The sequence below is a fragment of the Balaenoptera ricei genome, chromosome 10, assembly GCF_028023285.1.
Source record: "Balaenoptera ricei isolate mBalRic1 chromosome 10, mBalRic1.hap2, whole genome shotgun sequence".
Taxonomy (NCBI): domain Eukaryota; kingdom Metazoa; phylum Chordata; class Mammalia; order Artiodactyla; family Balaenopteridae; genus Balaenoptera; species Balaenoptera ricei.
Window position 1 is genome coordinate 28,699,071 of NC_082648.1, and position 17,488 is coordinate 28,716,558.

The following is a 17,488-nucleotide window of genomic DNA, read 5'->3' on the forward strand; positions in this document are numbered from 1 at the left end:
TGCAGATACAGTAGTAAAAGTCAAAAAGGTCTCTCTGAGAAAGGACCCATTTGAGCCAGCCCACAGCTTGTGAATATCTAGGGGAATAGCAGTCCCAGCAGAGGTAAGACCTTGTGAGGAAAGTTGCTTTTTGTATTTGAGGAAAGCAAAGTGAAGGTGAAGAGAAAGAGGGAGGAAAAGGGGGTGAGGGTACAGATCATGTAGAACCTTATAAGTCATGGTAAGATCTTTAAATTTTATTTTAAGTTCAAAATTAAGCCTAGAAAAATAATGTTATTAAGAGTGTTCAGAGTCAAATGTGTAGTTTTCCAGAGTGTTTGTGGGATGACATGGTGATGGTTGCCATTTATTATATATTAATTAATCACAATAATGATATTTTAATGATCTTATTTGAATAAGCTCTTGTTTTAATGGGTGTTTGGGTACATTTATGTCCTAGGAATCATATGGATTATGGAAATAAAAAGAGTCCTGAAAATTCAGTTAATTTTAGTTACACTCAATAGAAACAAAAGTTATTAAAATTTTGTTTAGCTTAAATGTACAGTTGTTTAAAATGGAATTTTTTTATCAAGAAAGAGATAAGAAATGATATTTGAGGAACTTAAATAATAAATTAGAAAGCATATTCTTCTTCCTATACATGTCTACCACTTATTAAATGTGCACCTTGACTATATTATTTAACCATGATATTAACGAATATTATTTAAACTTACTGAGCCTCAGTTTTCTCATCTTTAATATGGTGATAATAATACCTTCCTTGGGAAATTGACCAGAAAGTCAATGAAATAATCCTTGTGAAATGTTTTGAATAGTACCTGACACAGTAAGTTCTAAATAATTGTTACTTTTCTTCCCCTCCTTGTATGGGCTTCAAACTCTACAGGAAGCCATAGTCATGTTCCTTCCACTTTGTTCTGAAAGTAAAAGAACTCCTAAATGAAATAAATCTTCTAAAAGAATGATTCATTGAAGTACAGCCTACGCAATTTAAGTCATTTGCTAAAACTTTTGTTTTATAAGACAATGAAGCGATGAGCAGTGAAATAATTGATATACACCATCATATAATAAGTTAATTTCCTGGGTATTTTGTTAGTTTGGAAAAGATGTAACCCCTCCAGGATCTAGGGTAATGAATGCTTAAAAATAATTGCACACAGTGTAAAACTTGTTATCAAAATATGTTGAGTGTAAGTAAAATATATATCACTTTCTTATGCACAAAATATTTTCACTAATATTATTTAATCCTCAATCCCTTGGGAATAATTCTGATTTTACAGTAGAGAAAACTGAAGATTTAGAGAGATTGGTAACTACTCTAGATGGCAATTATTTAATAAAAAAGCTTAAATTTGAACTCATGCCAAGTTTTGTAGAAACATATTCTAATGAAGTTTATAGAAATATACTAATTTTAAAGATAAAGCTATAGTTGTATAGAAACTTAAAGTCTGCGTAGGAGAAATGTTAAATTACATATGTAAATCAACATTTGAGTATAGGAAGAAAATAACAAGTGATCTTGCTTACCAAATTTCCTTCAGTTTAATGCAAGAAAGATTTACAGAGTGTCTATTACATGCAAGGACCTCTTAGATATTCATAATTAGTTAATAACCCTGGAAAGTTTTATAAGGCTTTTCTAATTTGGATGAATATCATTTGAATAAATGTTTTGTATTACTATATATCTTACTATTACCAGTGTCATATGCATTTGCTCTCCATAGTGCCTGGCACAATGTTTGAATAGATGTGATGTATCCTTTTAAGTGAAAGTTTAAGGAGCAGAGTTCTCAATTAATTATAATTTTAAAAGTCAGATTACACAAGAATGAATAAATTCTTAATTTATTTTCATTTCTTTTATAGATAATGAAAAGGTTTTTTAATTATTGTGTTAAAAATACAATGTTAATTTTTAAATTGGTTCTATGAAGAAATGTAGATCTCTTCCTTTCAGTACTTTCTTCAGAAAATGTTTGTGGTTTTTCTGATTTAGAAACTAAGTGAACATAAGAAAAGAAAAGAGGATAAACATCATTAGAGAAACAGCATTTGAAGAAATAGCTTGCTTAAGTCCATTGAATTGCAATAAAGTTATGTTATTACATTCTCTGCCTTCTTTGGGTTAATGGCAGTTGTGGAATTTGAAAATCAGACTTTATGAGGTGAGTCACTGTAATTCATTTATTGAAACATTTTTCTTTCTGTGGCTGTTTTTTTTTTTTTTTTTAACCACCGTTTCGGAGAACATAATTTAATGACTACTTTTTTTCCTCTTTTACTTCAAAAGAATTTCATAATTCAGAGGCTGTGAAGAATATTTGATGGAAGGAATAACCCAGGTCAGAGTAGCAATTTAAAAGACTGTACTTTTAGTGGACTGGGATAAACCAAGATCTTCTATCTCTACCCTTTGAGAAATTCTACCAGGAGCTTAATTAAGCTCCAAGTTAAGTTCTAACAGTCTTAGGCCTTCTCACTTAGACTTTATTACTCCACAATATGTAGTTAAAAATCATTCAGTTTTTTCCTGGTTCTGTGAAAAGGAGGACATTTCTTCTAGCATTATCCATCTGGTAGATGTTTTCAATATATTTGATTTGATGAGACTTTATACTTAAAGATAAAAGGAAAAGGGCCACTGCATATTAAATCAAAACTTGATGGTACTGAGTTGTATCCAATTTATTTTATATAGTTATACATTTTGAGTTGTTTTCAGTCTTATTTTAGCAGTGATTTTTATATATTTAGAAATATTTTCAATTTAAAACTTCACTTTCTAAATCTTAATAATCTGGATTCAGCTAACTATACTTTTAAGAAAAAGAAGTTTTTACTTGTCGGATTTGTTTATAATGTAACATTTTAGGCACTCATATTAATGAATATTGGTAAAGTCTTACTTAAATATGACCTTTCAAGGCTAATGGTTCAATTTTTCTAATATCTGATAGCAAGACCAATTACAGGGATACATAATGGAAGAAAAGATAAACATCTTTCTGTATATCATTCAACTATTATTAATGGAGGAACTACTGTGAGCAAGGCATTATAATAAACACAGAAATAGATGTGCTTGGACATTTTCTCTCTAATTCAAAATGTATGGGACTGAAAGTAATAAAATAAATAGAGATGTTTTATTCAAAGTATAATAGCATGCTGCTTTTCACGTATTTCATTGAAATCGCTGTAACATAATTTTTCTATGGAGATTTTGTACTATCATTGCTCCCTTAACAATGTAGGCCAGTCCTAGGGAGGAAGTGATAAGAAAAATTCTTCATAGTAACAGAGGTGTGATGTTATTTACTTAGATTTTTCATCCCCTGCATACCATTATGGTGTTTTCCTGATTTTTTTTTCACATTGTTGTGCCATAGTTATTTATCCATTTTCTTGTCAATCCATATAGGCCTTGCTGTTGAAAAGATTTGTAGCTGTTTTAGCTTAGTCCTTATTGAAAAAATTAAATAAAGCAGCATCTGGCACTCACTTTCATTTTTTAATTTAATTTTTATTTTATATTGGAGTATAGTTGATTTACACTATTGTATTAGTTTCAGATGTACAGAAAAGTGATTCAGTTATACATATACATATATCCATTCTTTTCCAGATTCTTTCTTATTTAAGTTATTACAGAATATTGAATAGAGTTCCCTGTGCTATACAGTAGGTCCTTGTTGATATCAATTTTATATATAGTAGTGTATATATGTTAATCCCATACTCCTAATTTATACCTCCCTACCACTTTTCCCCTTCAGTAACCACAAGTTTGTTTTTGATATCTTTGAGTCTCTTTCTGTTTTGTAAATAAGTTCATTTGTATCATTTAAAAAAATTAGATCCCACATATGAGCGATATGATATTTTTCTCTGACTTACTTCACTTACTATGATATCTAGGTCCATCCGTGTTGCTAAAAATGGCATTATTTCATACTTTTTTATGGCTGAATAATATTCCAGTGTATATATGTACCACATCTTCTTTATCCATTCCTCTTTCAGTGGGCATTTAGGTTGCTTGCATATTTTGCTCTTGTTAATAGTACTGCAATGAACATTCGGGTGCATGTATCTTTTTAAATTATGGTTTTCTCTGGATATATGTCCAGGATTGGGATTTCTGGATTATATGGTAGTTCTATTTTTAGTTTTGTAAGGAACCTCCATACTGTTCTCCATAGTGGCTATACCAATTTACATTCCCACCAACAGTGTAGGAGGGCTCCCTTTTCTCCACACCCTCTCCAGCATTTATTGTTTGTAGAAATTTTTGATGATGACCATTCTGACTGGTGTGAGCTGATATCTCACTGTAGTTTTCATTTGCATTTCTCTAATGATTAGTGATGTTAAACATCTTTTCATGTGCTTTTTGGCCATCCATATGTCTTCTTTGGAGAAATGTCTATTTAGATATTCTGCCAAATTTTTTGATTGGGCTGTTTTTTGATGTTGAGCTGCACGTCTGCAAATATTTTCTCCCAACTGTGGGTTGCCTTTTCTGTTTCGTTTATGGTCTTTTTTGCTGTGCAGAAGGTTTTACATATAATTAGATCCCATTTGTTTATATTTGTTTTCATTTTCATTACTTTAGCAGGTGGATCCAGAAAGATGTTGCTGCAATTTATGTCAAAGTATGTTCCTCCTTTGTTTTCCTCTAAGAGTTTTATAGTATCTGGTCTTAGATTAGGTCTTTAATCCATTTTGAGTTTATTTTTGTGTATGGTGTTAGAGAATGTTCTAATTTCACTCTTTTACATGTAGCTGTCCAGTTTTCACAGCACCACTTATTAAAGAGACTGTCTTTTCTCCACTGTTTATTCTTGCCTCTTTGTTATGGATTAAGAAGGGTTATTTCTGGGGTTTCTATCCTGTTCCACTGATCTATGTATCTGTTTTTGTGCCAGAACCATACTGTTTTGACTATTGTAGTTTTGTGGTATAGTCTGAAGTCAGGGAGCCTGATTTCTCCAGCTCTGTTTTTCGTTCTCAAGATTGATTTGACCAATCTGACTGGTGTGAGGTGATACCTCACTGTAGATTTGATTTGCATGTCTCTAATGATTAGTGATGTTGAGCATGCTTTCATGTGTTTCTTGGCAATATGTATATCTTCTTTGGAAAAAATGTCTGTGTAGGTCTTCTGACCATTTTTGGATTGGGTTGTTTGTTTTTTTGATATTGAGCTGCATGAACTGCTTGTATATTTTGGAGATTAATCCTTTGTGGGAATGTAAATTGATATAGCCACTATGGAGAACAGTATGGAGGTTCCTCAAAAAATTAAAAATAGAAAGCATATGACCCAGCAATCCCAATACTGGGCATATACCCTGAGAAAACCATAATTCAAAAAGAGTCATGTACCACAATGTTCATTGCAACACTATTTACAATAGCCAGGACATAGAAGCAACCTAAGTGTCCATCGACAGATGAATGGATAAAGAAGATGTGGCACACATATACAGTGGGATATTACTCAGCCATAAAATGAAACGAAATTGAGTTATTTGTAGTGAGGTGGATGGACCTAGAGACTGTCATACAGAGTGAAGTAAGTCAGAAAGAGAAAAACAAATATCATATGATAATGCATATATATGGAATATTAAAAAAAAAAGTTTCTGAAGAACCTAGGGGCAGGACAGGAATAAAGATGCAGACATAGAGAATGGACTTGAGGAAATGGGGATGGGGAAGGGTAAGATGGGACGAAGTGAGAGAGTGGCATGGACATATATACACTATCAAATATAAAATAGATAGCTAGTGGGAAGCAGCCGCATAGCACAGGGAGATCAGCTCAGTGCTTTGTGTCCACCTAGAGGGGTGGGATAGGGAGGATGAGAGGGAGATGCAAGAGGGAGGAGATATGGGGATATATGTATATGTATAGCTGATTCACTTTGTTATACAGCAGAAACTACACACCACTGTAAAGCAATTATACTCCAATAATGATGTTTAAAAAAAAAAAAGATTGATTTGGCTATTCAGGGTCATTTTTGTTTTCATACAAATTTTAAAATATTGTTTTCTAGTTCTGTGAAAAATGCAGTTGATAATTTGATAGGGATTGCATTGAATCTGAGATTGCCTTGGGCAGTATAAGCATTTTGGCAATATTGATTCTTCCAATCCAAGAACATGGTATACCTTTCCATCTGTTTGTGTCATCTTCGATTTCTTTCATCAGCATCTTACAGTTTTCAGAATACAGGTCTTTTGCCTCTTTAGGTAGGTTTATTGATAAGTATTTTATTCTTTTTAATGCAGTGGTAAATGAGATTGTTTCCTTAATTTCTCTTTCTGAGTTTTCATTTTTAGTGTATAGAAATGAAAGTGATTTCTGTATTAACTAGTAACCTGCACCCTAACAGAATTCATTGATGAGCTCTAGCAGTTTTCTGGTAGTATCATTAGGATTTTCTACATAGAGTATTATGTCATCTTCAAACAGTGACAGTTTTACTACTTCTTTTTCAATTTGGATTCCTTTATCTCTTTTTCTTCTTTGATTGCCAAGGCTAGGACCTCCAAAACTATGTTGAATAAAAGTAGCAAGATTGAACATCCATGTCTTGCTCCTGATCTTAGAGGAAATGCTTTCACCTTTTCACCATTGAGTATGATGTTAGCTGTGGATTTGTCATAGATGGCCTTTATTCTGTTGAGGTAGTTTCTCTCTATTCTCACTTTCTGGAGAATTTTTTTATAAATGTGACGAATTTTTTCAAAAGATTTTTCTTCATCTATTGAGATGAGCATATGGTTTTAGTTCTTCAATTTGTTGATGTGGTTTGTCACACTAACTGATTTGTGGATATTGAAAAATCCTTGCATCCTTGGGATAAATGCCACTTGATCATAGGGTATGATCCTTTTAATGTATTGGTGGATTCCGTTTGCTAGTATTTTGTTGAGAAATTTTGCATCTGTGATCATCAGTGATGTTGACCAGTAATTTTTTTTTTTTGATATTTTTGTCTGGTTTGGTATCAGGGTGATGTTGTCTCCATAGAATGAGTTTGCAAGTAGTTCCTTCTTCTGCAATTTTTTGGAATAATTTCAGAAGACTAAGTGTTGACTCTTCTCTAAATATGTGATAGAATTTGCCTGTGAAGCCATCTGGTCCTGGACTTTTGTTTGTTGGGAGTTTTTAAATCACAGTTTCTATTTCAATACTTGTGATTGTTCTGTTCATATTTTCTATTTCTTCCTGATTCAGTCTTGGGAGACTGTGCCTTTCTAAGAATTTGTCCATTTCTTCTAGGTTGTCCATTTTATAGGCATATATTTGATTGTAGTAGTTTCTTATTATCCTTTGTATTTCTGTGGTGTCAGTTTAACTTCTCCTTTTTCATTTCTAATTTCATTGATTTGAGTCCTCTCCCTTTTCTTCTTGATGAGTCTGGCTAAAGGTTTATCTATTTTGCTTATCTTCTCAAAGAACTCGCTTTTAGTTTCATTGATCTTTTCTGTTGTTTTCTTCATCTCTATTTCATTTATTTCTGCCCTGATCTTTATGGTTTCTTCTCTTCTCCGAATTTTGGATTTTGTTTGCTCTTCTTTCTATGGTTGCTTTAGGTGTAAGGTTAAGTTGTTTGAGATTTTTCTTACTTCCTGAGGTAAGATTGTATTGCTATGAACTCCCTCTTAGAACAGCTTTTGCTGCATGCCATAGGTTTCGGTTCATTGTGCTTTCATTTTCATTTGTCTCTAGGTATTTCTTGATGTCCTCTTTGATTTCTTCAGTGATCATTTGGCTGTTTAGCAGCATATTGTTTAGTCTCCATGTGTTTTGTTTTTTATAGTTTTTTTCCTTGTAGTTGATTTCTAATCTCATAACTTTGTGATCAGAAAAGATGCTTGATATGATTTCAGTTTTCTTCAATTTACTGAGGCTCACTTTGTAGCCTAGCATGTGATCAGTCCTGGAGAATGTTCCATGTACACTGGAAGAAAATGTGTATCCTGCTGCTTTTTGATGGAATGCTCTATAAATATCAATTAAGTCCATCTGATCTACTGTGTCATTTAAGGTTTGTGTTTCCATATTGATTTGCTGTCTGGATGATTGGTCCTTTGATAAAAGTGGGGTGTTAAAGTCCCCCACTATCATTGTGTTACAGTCATTTCCTCTTTTTATGACTGTTAGTATTTGCCTTATATATTGAGGTGCTCCTATGTTGTGTCTGTATATATGTAAAATTGTTATATCTTCTTTCTGGATTAGTTTCTTGATAATTATTTAGTGTCCTTCTCTGTCTCTTGTGACATTCTTTTTTTTTTATGTTCACTTTTCTTTCAGTTACTTTCAACTTAAGAGAGGTGATACAGGTTTTCCATTAATAGTAATTTATAAAGGTTTTACTCTTTTTTTTATTATTTATTTATTTATTTATTTATTTACAGCTGTGTTGGGTATTCGTTTCTGTGTGAGGGCTTTCTCTAGTTGTGGCAATTGGGGGGCCACTCTTCATTGCAGTGTGCAGGCTTCTCACTGTCATGGCCTCTCATTGTGGAGCACAGGCTCCAGACACGCAGGCTCAGCAATTGTGGCTCACGGGCCTAGTCGCTCTGCGGCATGTGGGATCTTCCCAGACCAGGGCTCGAACCCGTGTCCCCTGCATTGGGAGGCAGATTCTCAACCACTGCGCCACCAGGGAAGCCCTCTTGTGACATTCTTTATTTTAAAGTCTGTTTTATCTGATACGAGTATTGCCACTCCAGCTTTCTTTAGATTTCCATTTTCCATCTCCTCACTTTCAGTCTGTATGTGTCCCTAGGTCTGAAGTCGGTCTCTTGTAGACAGCATATATACGGGCCTTGTTTTTGTCTCCATTCAGCCAGTCTATGTCTTTTGGTTGAAACATTTAATCCATTTACATGTAAGGTAATTATTGATATGTATGTTCTGACTACCATTTTGTTAATTGTTTTGGGTTTGTTTTTGTAGGTCTTTTTTCTTCCTTCTCCCTTTTGTTCTCTTCTCTTGTGATTTGATGTCTATCTTTAGTATTGTGTTTGGATTGCTTTTTCTTTTGTGTGTGTGTATCTATTGTAGATTTTTGGTTTGTGGTTTCCATGAGGTTTTGATATAGCAGTCTATATATGTACAAGATTGTTTTAAGTTACTACTTTCTTAATTTCCAATATCTTGCATTTGTATTCTCCTACTCTCACAATTGCTGGTTTTAATATCATATTTTTGTGGGGATAAATTCCTACCTTCGTTTTATGTTTGCCTTTAACAGTGAGCTTTCACATTCATAATTTTTTTTTTTCTAGTTGTGGCCTTTTATTTTCCACCTAGAGAAGTTCCTTTAGCATTTGTTGTAAAACTGGTTTGGTGGTGTTGAATTTTCTTAGCTTTTGCTTGTTTGTAAAGTTTTGATTTCTCTTCAAGTCTGAACAAGAATGTTGCTGGGTAGAGTATTCTTGGTTGTACATTTTTCCCTTTTGTCACTTTAAATATATCCTGCCATGTCATCTGGCCTGCAGAGTTTCTGCCGAAAAATCAGCTGATAACTTTATGGTGGTTCTCTTGTATGTTATTTGTTGCTTTTCCCTTGTTGCTTTTTAATACTTTTTCTTTGTCTTTAATTTTTGTCTGTTTGATTAATATGTATGTCAGTGTGTTTCTCCTTGGGTTTTTCTTGCATGTGATTCTCTGTGTTTCCTGGACTGAGTGAGTGTTTTCTTTCTCATGTTAGGTAAGTTGTAAGTTTTTGGCTATAATCCCTTCACATATATTCTCAGGCCCTTTCTCTCTCTCTCCTCCTTCTGGGACCCCTATAATGTTAATGTTGGTACATTTAAGGTTGTCTGGGACTTCATTTCTTTTCATTATTTTTTCCTTATTCTGTTCCACAGCAGTGATTTCTACCATTCTGTCTTCCAGCTCACTTGTTTGTTCTTCTGTGTCAATGATTCTGCTATTGATTCCTTCTATTGTAGTTTTCATTCTAGTTATTTATTATCATTGCTGTTTGTTTGTTCTTTATATCTTTTAGCTCTTTTTTTTTTTCCATGACCACAGGAAATATATTTTAAGTTTTAGAAGGTAGTAGTTTTCTTGGTTTACCTTTTTTTTTTAAAAAAACATCTTTATTGAAGTATAATTGCCTTACAATGGTGTGTTAGCTTCTGCTTTATAACAAAGTGAATCAGTTGTACATATACAATATGTTCCCATTTCTCTTCCCTCTTGCATCTCCCTCCCTCCCACCCTCCCCATCCCACCTCTCTAGGTGGTCACAAAGCACCGAGCTGATCTCCCTGTGCTATGCGGCTGCTTCCCACTAGTTATCTATTTTACATTTGGTAGTGTATATGTGTCCATGACACTCTCTTACCCTGTCACATCTCACCCCACCCCCTCCCCATATCCTCAAGTCAATTCTCTAGTAGGTCTGTGTCTTTATTCCCGTCTTGCCACTAGGTTCTTCATGGCTTTTTTTTTTTTTTCCTTAGATTCCGTATATATGTGTTAGCATACTGTATTTGTTTTTCTCTTCCTGACTTACTTCACTCTGTATCACAGACTCTAACTCCATCCACCTCATTACAAATACCTCCATTTCATTTCTTTTTATAGCTGAGTAATATTCCATTGTATATATGTGCCACATCTTCTTTATCCATTCATCTGTCGATGGACATTTAGGTTGCTTCCGTGTCCTGGCTATTGTAAATAGAGCTGCAATGAACATTTTGGTACATGACTCTTTTTGACCTATGGTTTTCTCAGGGTATATGCCCAGTAGTGGGATTGCTGGGTCGTATGGTAATTCTATTTGTAGTTTTTTAAGGAACCTCCATACTGTTCTCCATAGTGGCTGTATCAATTTACATTCCCACCAACAGTGCAAGAGGGTTCCCTTTCCTCCACACCCTCTCCAGCATTTATTGTTTCTAGATTTTTTGATGATGGCCATTCTGACCGGTGTGAGATGATATCTCATTGTAGTTTTGATTTGCATTTCTCTAATGATTAATGATGTTGAGCATTCTTTCATGTGTCTGTAGGCCATCTGTATATCTTCTTTGGAGAAATGTCTATTTAGGTCTTCTGTCCATTTTTGGATTGGGTTATTCTTTTTTTGTTATTGAGCTGCATGAGCTGCTTGTAAATCTTGGAGATTAATCCTTTGTCAGTTGCTTCATTTGCAAATATTTTCTCCCATTCTGAGGGTTGTCTTTTGGTCTTGTTTATGGTTTCCTTTGCTGTGCAAAAGCTTTTAAGTTTCATTAGGTCCCATTTGTTTATTTGTGTTCTTATTTCCATTTCTCTGGGAGCTGGGTCAAAAAGAATCTTGCTGTGATGTATGTCATAGAGTGTTCTGCCTATGTTTTCCTCTAAGAGTTTGATAGTGTCTGCCCTTACACTTAGGTCTTTAATCCATTTGGAGTTTATTTTTGTGCATGGTGTCAGGGAGTGTTCTAATTTCATACTTTTACATGTACCTGTCCAATTTTCCCAGCACCACTTATTGAAGAGGCTGTCTTTTCTCCACTGTATATGCTTGCCTCCTTTAACAAAGATAAGGTGACCATATGTGTGTGGGTTTATCTCTGGGCTTTCTATCCTGTTCCATTGATCTATATTTCTGTTTTTGTGCCAGTACCAAACTGTCTTGATTACTGAAGCTTTGTAATATAGTCTGAAGTCAGGGAGCCTGTTTCCCCCAGATCCATTTTTCGTTCTCAAGATTGCTTTGGCTATTCGGGGTTTTTTGTGTTTCCATACAAATTGTGAAATTTTTTGTTCTACTTCTGTGAAAAATGCCAGTGGTGGTTTGATAGGGATTGCATTGAATCTGTAGATTGCTTTGGGTAGTAGAGTCATTTTCACAATGTTGATTCTTCCAATCCTGGAACATGGTATATCTCTCCATCTATTTGTATCATCTTTAATTTCTTTCATCAGTGTCTTATAATTTTCTGCATACAGGTCTTTTGTCTCCTTAGGTAGGTTTATTCCTAGATATTTTATTCTTTTTGTTGCAATGGTAAACGGGAGTGTTTTCTTAATTTCACTTTCAGATTTTTCGTCATTAGTGTATAGAAATGCAAGAGATTTCTGTGCATTAATTTTGTATCCTGCTACTTTACCAAATTCATTGATTAGCTCTCGTAGTTTTCTAGTAGCATCTTTAGGATTCTCTATGTATAGTATCATGTCATCTGCAAATAGTGACAGCTTTACTTCTTCTTTTCCGATTTGGATTCCTTTTATTTCTTTGTCTTCTCTGATTGCTGTGGCTAACACTTCCAAAACTATGTTGAATAATAGTGGTGAGAGTGGGCAACCTTGTCTTGTTCCTGATCTTAGTGGAAATGGTTTCAGTTTTTCACCATTGAGGACAATGTTGGCTGTGGGTTTCTCATATATGGCCTTTATTATGTTGAGGAAAGTTCCCTCTATGCCTACTTTCTGCAGGGCTTTTATCCTAAATGGGTGTTGAATTTTGTCGAAAGCTTTCTCTGCATCTATTGAGATGATCATATGGTTTTTCTCCTTCAATTTGTTAATATGGTGTATCACATTGATTGATTTGCGTATATTGAAGAATCCTTGCATTCCTGGAATAAACCCCACTTGATCATGATGTATGATCCTTTTAATGTGCTGTTGGATTCTGTTTGCTAGTATTTTGTTGAGGATTTTTGCATCTATGTTCATCAGTGATATTGGCCTGTAATTTTCTTTCTTTGTGACATCTTTGTCTGGTTTTGATATCAGAGTGATGGTGGCCTCGTAGAATGAGTTTGGGAGTGTTCCTCCCTCTGCAATATTTTGGAAGAGTTTGAGAAGGATAGGTGTTAGCTCTTCTCTAAATGTTTGATAGAATTCGCCTGTGAAGCCATCTGGTCCTGGGCTTTTGTTTGTTGGAAGGTTTTTAATCACAGTTTCAATTTCAGTGCTTGTGATTGGTCTGTTCATATTTTCTATTTCTTCCTGGTTCAGTCTCGGCAATTTGTGCATTTCTAAGAATCTGTCCATTTCTTCCAGGTTGTCAATTTTATTGGCATAGAGTTGCTTGTAGTAATCTCTCATGATCGTTTGTATTTCTGCAGTGTCAGTGGTTACTTCTCCTTTTTCATTTCTAATTCTATTGATTTGAGCCTTCTCCCTTTTTCTCTTGATGAGTCTGGCTAATGATTTTTCAATTTTGTTTATCTTCTCAAAGAACCAGCTTTTAGTTTCATTGATTTTTGCTATTGTTTCCTTCATTTCTTTTTCATTTATTTCTGACCTAATCTTTATGATTTCTTTCCTTCTGCTGGCTTTGGGGTTTTTTTGTTCCTCTTTCTCTAATTGCTTTAGGTGCAAGGTTAGGTTGTTTATTCGAGATGTTTCCTGTTTCTTGAGGTAGGCTTGTATTGCTATAAACTTCCTTCTTAGCACTGCTTTTGCTGCGTCCCATAGGTTTTGGGTCGTCGTATCTCCATTGTCATTTGTTTCTAGGTATTTTTTGATTTCCCCTTTGATTTCTTCAGTGATCACTTCGTTATTAAGTAGTGTATTGTGTAGCCTCCATGTGTTTGTATTTTTTACAGATCTTTTCCTGTAATTGATATCTAGTCTCATAGCGTTGTGGTCGGAAAAGATACTTGATACGATTTCAATTTTCTTCAATTTACCAAGGCTTGATTTGTGACCCAAGATATGATCTATCCTGGAGAGTGTTCCATGAGCACTTGAGAAAAATGTGTATTCTGTTGTTTTTGGGTGGAATGTCCTATAAATATCAATTAAGTCCATCTTGTTTAATGTATCATTTAAAGCTTGTGTTTCCTTATTTATTTTCATTTTGGATGATCTGTCCATTGGTGAAAGTGGGGTGTTAAAGTCCCCTACTATGATTGTGTTGCTGTCGATTTCCCCTTTTGTGGCTGTTAGTATTTGCCTTATGTATTGAGGTGCTCCTATGTTGGGTGCATAAATATTTACAATTGTTATACCTTCCTCTTGGATCGATCCCTTGATCATTATATAGTGTCCTTCTTTGTCTCTTGTAATAGTCTTTATTTTAAAGTCTATTTTGTCTGATATGAGAATTTCTACTCCAGCTTTCTTTTGATTTCCATTTGCATGGACTATCTTTTTCCATCCCCTCACTTTCAGTCTGTATGTGTCTCTAGGTCTGAAGTGGGTCTCTTGTAGACAGCATATATATGGGTCTTGTTTTTGTATCCATTCAGCCAGCCTGTGTCTTTTGGTGGGAGCATTTAATCCATTTACATTCAAGGCAATTATCAATATGTATGTTCCTATTCCCATTTTCTTAAATGTTTTGGGTTTGTTATTGTAGGTGTTTTCCTTCTCTTGTGTTTCTTGCCTAGAGAAGTTCCTTTAGCATTTGTTGTAAATCTGGTTTGGTGGTGCTGAACTCTCTCAGCTTTTGCTTGTCTGTAAAGGTTTTAATTTCACCATCACATCTGAATGAGATCCTTGCTGGGTAGAGTAATCTTGGTTGTAGGTTTTTCTCCTTCATCACTTTAATTATATCCTGCCACTCCCTTCTGGCTTGCAGAGTTTCTGCTGAAAGATCAGATGTTAACCTTATGGGGATTCCCTTGTGTGTTATTTGTTTTTTTTCCCTTGCTGCCTTTAATATGTTTTCCTTATATTTAATTTTTGACAGTTTGATTAATATGTGTCTTGGTGTGTTTCTCCTTGGGTTTATCCTGTATGGGACTCTCTGTGCTTCCTGGACTTGATTAACTATTTCCTTTCCCATATTAGGGAAGTTTTCAACTATAATCTCTTCAAATATTTTCTCAGTCCCTTTCTTTTTCTCTTCTTCTTCTGGGACCCCTATAATTCTAATGTTGGTGCATTTAATGTTGTCCCAGAGGTCTCTGAGACTGTCCTCAGTTCTTTTCATTCTTTTTTCTTTATCCTGCTCTGCAGTAGTTATTTCCACCATTTTATCTTCCAGGTCACTTATCCTTTCTTCTGCCTCAGTTATTCTGCTATTGATCCCATCTAGAGTATTTTTAATTTCATTTATTGTGTTTTTCATCATTGCTTGGTTCCTCTTTAGTTCTTCTACATCCTTGTTAAATGTTTCTTGCATTTTGTCTATTCTGTTTCGAAGATTTTGGATCATCCTTACTATCATTATTCTGAATTATTTTTCAGGTAGACTACCTATTTCCTCTTCATTTGTTAAGTCTGGTGTGTTTTGACCCTGCTCCTTCATCTGCTGTGTGTTTTTCTGTCGTCTCATTTTGCTTATCTTACTGTGCTTGGGGTCTCCTTTTCACAGGCTGCAGGTTCGTAGTTCCCGTTGTTTTTGGTATCTGTCCCCAGTGACTGAGGTTGGTTCAGTGGGTTGTGTAGGCTTCCTGGTGGAGGGAACTAGTGCCTGAGTTCTGGTGGATGAGGCCGTATCTTGTTTTTCTGGTGGGCACGTCCACGTCTGGTGGTGTATTTTGGGGTGTCTGTGGCCTTATTATGATTTTAGGCAGCCTCTCTGCTAATGGATGGGGCTGTGTTCCTGTCTTGCTAGTTGTTTGGCATAGGGTGTTCAGCACTGTAGCTTGCTGGTCATTGAGTGATGCTGGGTCTTGGTGTTGAGATGGAGATCTCTGAGAGATTTTTGCCGTTTGGTATTACGTGGAGCTGGAAGGTCTCTTGTTGACCAGTGTCCTGAAGTTGGCTCTCCCACCTCAGAGGTACGGCCCTGATGCCTGGCTGGAGCACCAAGAGCCTTTCGTCCACACAGCTCAGAGTAAAAGGGAGAAAAAACAGAAAGAAAGAAAGAAAGAAAGAAAGAGGCTATAATATAGTGAAGTAAAATAAAGCTATTATAAAGCAAAGCTATACAGACAAAATCTCACCCAGAAGCATATACATATATACTCACAAAAAAAGGAAAAGGGGAAAAATTAATATATCCTGCTTCCAAAGTCCACCTCCTGAATTTGGGATGATTCGTTGTCTATTCAGGTATTCAACAGATGCAGGCACATCAAGTTGTTTGTGGAGTTTTTATCCACTGCTTCTGAGGCTGCTCGGAGAGATTTCCCCTTCTCTTCTCTGTTCGCACAGCTCCTGGGGATCAGCTTTGGATTTGGACCTGCCTCTGCGTGTAGATCGCCTGAGGGCGTGTGTTCCCCGCCCAGACAGGATGGGGTTAAAGGAGCAGCTGCTTCGGGGGCTCTGGCTCACCCAGGCCACGGGGAGGGAGCGGTACAGAGGAGGCGGGGCGAGCCTGCGGCGTCAGAGGCTGGCGTGACTTTGCACCAGCCTGAGGTGCGCAGTGCGTTCTCCCGGGGAAGTTGTCCCTGGATCATGGGACCCTGGCAGTGGCGGGCTGCACATGCTCCCGGGAGGGGCGGTGTGGAGAGTGACCTGTGCTCGCACACAGGATTTTTGGAGGTGGCAGCAGCAGCCCCAGCATCTCACGCCCATCTCTGGGGTCCGTGCTGATCGCCGCGGCTCGCGCTCGTCTCTGAAGTTCATTTAGGCGGCGCTCTGAATCCCCTCTCCTCGCGCACCAGGAAACAAAGAGGGAAGAAAAAGTCTCTTGCCTCTTCGGCAGCTGCAGACTTTTTCCCGGACTCCCTCCTGGCTAGCTGTGGTGCACTAACCCCTTCAGGCTGTGTTCACACCGCCAACCCCAGTCCTCTCCCTGCGATCCGCCCAAAGCCCGAGCCTCAGCTCCCAGCCCTGCCCGCCCCGGCAGGTGAGCAGACAAGCCTCTCGGGCTGGTGAGTGCTGCTCGGCGCCGAGCCTCCTTGCGGGAATCTCTCCGCTTTGCCCTCCGCACCCCTGTGGCTGCGCTCTCCTCCATGGCTCTGAAGCTTCCCCCCTCTGTCACCCGCAGTCTCTGCCCACGAAGGGGCTTCCTAGTGCGTGGAAATCTTTCCTCCTTCACAGCTCCCTCCCACTGGTGCAGGTGCCGTCCCTATTCTTTTGTCTCTGTTATTTCTTTTTGCTTTTGCCCTACCCAAGTACGGGGGGAGTTTCTTGCCTTTTGGGAGGTCTGACGTTTTCTGCCAGCGTTCAGTGGGTGTTCTGTAGGAGCAGTTCCACGTGTAGATGTATTTCTACTGTATCTGTGGGAAGCAAGGTGATCTCCGTGTCTTACTCTTCCGCCATCTTCCCACCTCCTCCTTCTAGCTCTTTATTAAACATCTTTTGTATCTTCTTAATCTGTGTCTTCATTTTTTATTTTTTTTTTGAGATCTTAGATCATCTTTACTATCATTACTCTGAAATCTTTTTTCAGATAGGTTGCCTATCTCCTCTTCATTTAGTTGTTCTTGTGGGTTTATCTTGTTTCTTCATCTGGAACATATTTCTCTGTCATCTCATTTTGTCTAACTTTCTGTGTTTGTGGTCTCTGTTCTGCTGGCTACAGGATCATAGCTCCTCTTGCTTCTGGTGTCTGCCCCTTATTCCCTTGACATGGGGTGTGCAGGT